The 5,421-nt window shown below is 36.2% G+C and overlaps 1 long non-coding RNA gene across 1 annotated transcript; it reads left to right on the top strand.

Annotated features, from left to right (window-relative positions):
- Positions 1-2,194: 2,194 nt before the first annotated feature.
- LOC124089191 (uncharacterized) lies at positions 2,195-5,204 on the top strand. Its single transcript, XR_006850657.2, has 3 exons — positions 2,195-2,452; positions 4,219-4,320; positions 4,772-5,204. It is a non-coding gene; the product is annotated as an uncharacterized LOC124089191 (long non-coding RNA).
- Positions 5,205-5,421: the final 217 nt, after the last annotated feature.

Here is a 5,421-nt window from a genome sequence, read left to right on the forward strand (position 1 = left end):
AAATAAATTGGACCTTGACTTATATAATATATGAAAAGCTTTCCAAGTAGATTTAAGACTTAAATGTGGAAAATGAAGTAATAGAGCACTTAGAGGTTATCTTGAGGACAATTTTTACAATCCAGGGGCAGGAAAAGCCTTCTGACACAGGCTAAAAACTTCAAAGCTATAAAAGAAAAGATAGTTGCATTTGACTGCTGTCTTATACTACTGTCAGGTAAGCATGAATTTAATCTCCATTTGCAGAATGGAGACACAGGCAAGTTATGTCATCCTGCCTTGGGTCCTATATTGTAGGGCTGAGCTTCCAGCTCAGCCTTCCAACTTCAGTGTCTGGGCACGTAACCACTAACCCATGAGGTTGCATGATCCAAGGAAAGAATTAAGCAAACAAGATATTATAACAAAATACTTGAGACTGGGTGATTTATGTTTATAGTTCTGGAGGCTGAGAAATCCAAGTTCAAGGTCCCAGCACATGCAGTGTCTGGTGTGGTCTCATTCTCATGGATGGCACCTTCTTGCTGTGTCCTCATGTGGCTGAAAAGGCAAACAAGCTTCCTCATGCAACTATTATTAGGGCACTAATCCCATGCATGAAAGCTGTGGCCTTGTGTGTTAGTCACTTCTCAAAGTTCTCAGCTCTTAATACCAACAGATGGAAGATAAAATTAAAAATATGAATTTTGGAGGAGCATTAACATTCAAACCATAGCAACTCTATTAAAAAGTGAGCTGGGCGTGGTGGCACACTCCTCTAATCTCAGTAGTTTGGAAGGCTGATGCAGGAAGATTGCAAGTTCAACTCCAGCCTCAGCAAAAGCAAGGTGCTAAGCAACTCAGTGAGACCCTGTCTTTAAATAAAATAGAAAATAGGGCTGGGGATGTGGCTCAGTGGTTGAGTGTTATTGAGTTTAATCCCTGGTAACCCCTCCAAAAAATTGATAGTTTTGAATGACAAATCATATCATTAAGTAAACAGACAAATATTGGATTTAGGGCCCAAAAGCAAAGATCCTCCTATAAATGACACCAGGGTTAAGCAACATGGGAATTCATAAGAATTTTAACAGACAGTAAACCCCAAACCCAAAAAATTATGAAAAGATGTACAAACTGTTTAGTATCCAGGAAATAAAAATTTAAGCAGCAAGCTGTCACTACAGTATGGCAAAAAATGGGTTCGATCCTCAGCACCACATAAAAATAAACAAATAAAATAAAACAGATACAAACATTTTGGGGGGGGTAATCTAGAAAAAGAATAAAAATGGCCGAATCCTATAAATGAATATCTTTCTGAAGGAGAATAGTTGATTATGGTGCATCCACGTTGTACATTTTTATAGCATTTTTTTAAAAAGATGAATTAGAGTTAGTCCAATTGACTTGGCTTTATTGATACATTCTTTGAAAATGCAAAAAAAAAGAGTACAAAATAACCTATTTTTTTAAGTGAGAAAAGACAAAAACTCTGTATCTGTGATTATGACATAATCATGCAGAAAACTATGGAAGTGTACACATTATATTTTTAACAAGCGATAGGGGAGTATACAGGTGGAGGATTTTATTGACTAAACTGCAGGAAGAGAACAAGTGAGTAAGAGAATAAAAGATTCCACTAAGTTTATTATGTATACTAAGTTTATTTTATTTGTTTTTGTAAAAACTATGCCTATGGGTATATTTATAAAGAAAATATTTAAAGAAAGAATTAAAAATGTATAAGAATAACAGATATTTTCCTAACTTGATTTTACTACCATTTCTCTGTTGTGTTTGTATATATGTCTTAGTTCATTTTCTTTCTCCTTCCCAAATAGGTTAAAAACACTGATGGCCCTGAGTATCAGTCATAATCCTTCATCAACTATATTGTTATTTATCATAGTTAAAAGTAGAAGAATTAAGACTACAGTCATATAAACTATTGACATTTGCATTATGAAATTGTTAATTTCCTTGAGTCATATCAATTTCAGGTATCTCTCTTTTAAGTGCTAAAAGTTTTTCTTATTAAAGTCACAGATCCTATTCTTGGTTTCCAAAAGATGTACCATAATATTTGTGAATGAGTAACTCTGAAAGAACCAAATATCAGAATCAAAGTTCAGTATTTGCCAAGCTTTAGAGTCAGAGTCCAGTGTTCTTCCTGATCCTGTCTAACTAGAGAGAAGGGAGTGGTATGGTAGAAATCATTGCACCAGACCTCCAGTGCCAAGAGAGATCTCTTCACACACCAACCTCTTTGTGAGCGAACAGGACACCAGCCCCACCCAAAATACTGTTAACCATTGACTGAAAGGCCAGAGGGGACACTGACATCCTGTCAATCTTCTAGAAGTGAAATAAGGAGGGCTAACATGGACACTGCTCTTCTTATGTGCCAGGAACTGGGCTAAGTCTTTTACTTAATCAATTCATTGAATCCTCATGATGGCTCTGTCAGGTAAGTATGATTTTAATCTGCATCTGCAGAGGAGATACAGAGAAGTTATGTAATTCTGCCTTGGGTCCTACATTGTAGAGTTGAGCTTCCAACTCAGCCTTCCAACTTCAGTGTTCGGGCATTTAACCCCGACCTATGCTGCTGTGTGATCCAAGGGAAGCATTAAGCAAAAAAAGATGCAAGTTCAAAAGATGTTGATTTTCAGATGTAGGATGATTGGTTTGAAACATTGTAGCCTGTTTCAGTCCCCCAGTGTCCAGCAGTAACTTCCTCCAAATAACTCAATATAACCATTCAGATGGATATTTACTTACCTGAGCAGACTCAGAATAATGAAAATCTGCCCTATTTGGTGGAACAGATATTCTTTATAACTTTTATTTATTTTTGACATGCATGTATTGAATTGCACTCTTATGGTTTTATCTAATCCTTATTGGCTATAAAGCTGATTTTACCCACAGTAGATTTGTCAGGCATGATTCTTCTTAGATTTGGTTGGAGTCATGGTAATGACACTTCCCCAAAGTTTCTTCATCAGCATTGGTAGGAAAAGAAGAAATTCACTTGGCTGGTGACAAGCTATGAGGAGCTTCAGGGGAGGTGCTGGAGATTGGAGAAAGAACAGGAAGTACCCCCATGTGTTCCTACACTACTGTGAGCTCCACTCAAGTAGAACAGATCCCTGTCCTGGGATGGAGTCCTTCCTATACACTCTCAGAATAGCCCTCCTCTCTTACCTTCATTTACATAAAATAAAACTGAGTTTTCACTGAGGCTTTCATAAGAGACACAGTAGAGACATATTTATAACACCACTCAGAATTTTACTTTTAAATAAATCACCCCTCAGATTTGTTTCTTCTTTCTCAAATTCTTCTCTGGACTTGTTTCTGGGTTTCATATCTTTCTGAAGATCTCTCCCATTAGGCCGCCTCCAGTTTCTTCCATGTTTCCAGAAACTTCTCCCTTCCGTTTTCTCATTTCTTACACAGAGCCAACATTTCAGCAGTGAGAATAAAAAGCCATTATACAAAGGTTGGCTTTGAACTCCAAACAAAAGAAAACAAAGATATCCCAAACTATTTGATTTCATCCTCCCTAGAATATGGTAGGGCAAAAATGTAATTTTTCCCCACCACAAAATGTATTTCTTGTCACTTTCTAAAAAAAAAAATATTTATTTTGTTATAGATATAGGTGGATACAATACTTTTATTTTATTTTTATGTGGTGCTGAGGATCGAACCCAGTGCCTCGTGCATGCTAGGTGAGCTCTACCGCTGAGCCACAATCCCAGCCCTTTGTCACTTTTTTTAAACATCTTATAAGTATTCATTTATATGTGCTCAACTGGTGGAAAAATAAATTCTATGTGTACAAGTCTTCCATTGTAACTGATACTTTTCTTCAAAGCCCAAAATTTTGAAAAGTAGAATTATCTTAAGAACAGGCTGCAGTTGTTCCAAGGGCCTGATGAGATCTAGCCCTGATTATTATGCAAAGACTGCATCTTAAAGAAACAAATCATGTTTGGCTTCACCAAACTAATCATAATCCAGGCTTTTATTTCCCTGTTTCCTGGGAATATTGACCTGGTTTCAAAGAAAAGTTTCAAATATATTTTAAGTAATAACTACATCATTGCAATAAGTGTAGAGCCTTGGGTAAAGTCTGGATATGCACAACACAAATTTGGATGTATAGATTTCTTTGTGCTTTTTAATAACACCATCAGTCCTTTTAACTATGGTCACCCCTCATAGGTTGCACATTCCCTATGGGCACTGAAATTAAAGAAGAGGTAAAATACATCATCATTTGCTGTTTGGATCTAGAAGGGAACAGAGTAAAGAGTATAAAAGCATGTAAGTATTACCAGGAACAGAAAAAAAATCATTAAAAAATTCATAACCAATTAGGTGTCTGCATGCACGCTAATTACTATCTGCTAGAGGTGTGCCATCGAGAATGGCAGGCTTGTCTATGTGAATGGGGAAAGTGTGAATGAGTGAGCATGCTTGTTCGTAGGTAGAACAAATTCTTATCTCACAGGTTCAAATTCTCCAGGCTCATGAATATGACACATTAATATTCATTAAGTGGAACACATTATCATTTTAGAAGGAGATTACTGGGGACTCACTATTTTCATTCCATCACATTTTCCAATTAGGAATCCCACTTTTGCAAATAATCAGCTTTCTGTTGCCAAGGGCTTTTCAGCTGCTTTCTGGCAAGGGGGTTTGGAGCTAAGTTCAGCATCCATTTAAGAATGAGGAAAAAAACCTGAAGTACAATTATATGTTTTAATGACAGGTTAATCTTGCTGCGGTGAACCTGATCAGAGAAGAACCAAACTCAGAAAGGAGAAGGCATGAACTCCTTTTGGGGAAAAGGAGCACAGATAATGAAGCTTGAGGAGTTCACAGTTTTACTGGTCGCCTGCAGTTACAGAGAAATAAAACTCACCCTGTAAAGATCTTGGAACTCTCATTGATCCAGGAGAAGCCATGTAAAAGGAGACCTAGGGCTATGGAAATGAACCAAGTTCAGGGTTGACAACCATCCATGAAGGCTGATAACAGCAGGGAAGGAAACAATGAACGAATGTGTGCATTTCCTCCAGATTTGGAGGAAAGTTAGACAATTTTGTTAGGCTTTATGATTTTGTTAATGAATTAACCAGAAGAAACAGTAGTCAAAGACCAATTTGATTTTGAAAAGAGCCAAATAAATTTGGAATAAACTGTTTTGATATATCAATGTTTATTAAGCTTTATCTGTAATTGAAACAAACTTTCTAGATAAAGTTACTTGATTTCTATTTAAACTACATGCTCAAGAATTCACTATGAGAAAATCTCTAAGATTCTTTTTCTGATGAAAAATAATCTGTTGTTCTACGTTTGTATATGTACAAAGAATTATATATATATATATATATATATATATATATATATATATAT

The sequence above is a fragment of the Marmota monax genome, unplaced genomic scaffold (genome assembly GCF_021218885.2).
Source record: "Marmota monax isolate L192 unplaced genomic scaffold, Marmota_monax_Labrador192_F-V1.1 WCK01_AAM20220418_F8-fsc00005, whole genome shotgun sequence".
NCBI classification, from domain to species: Eukaryota; Metazoa; Chordata; class Mammalia; order Rodentia; family Sciuridae; genus Marmota; species Marmota monax.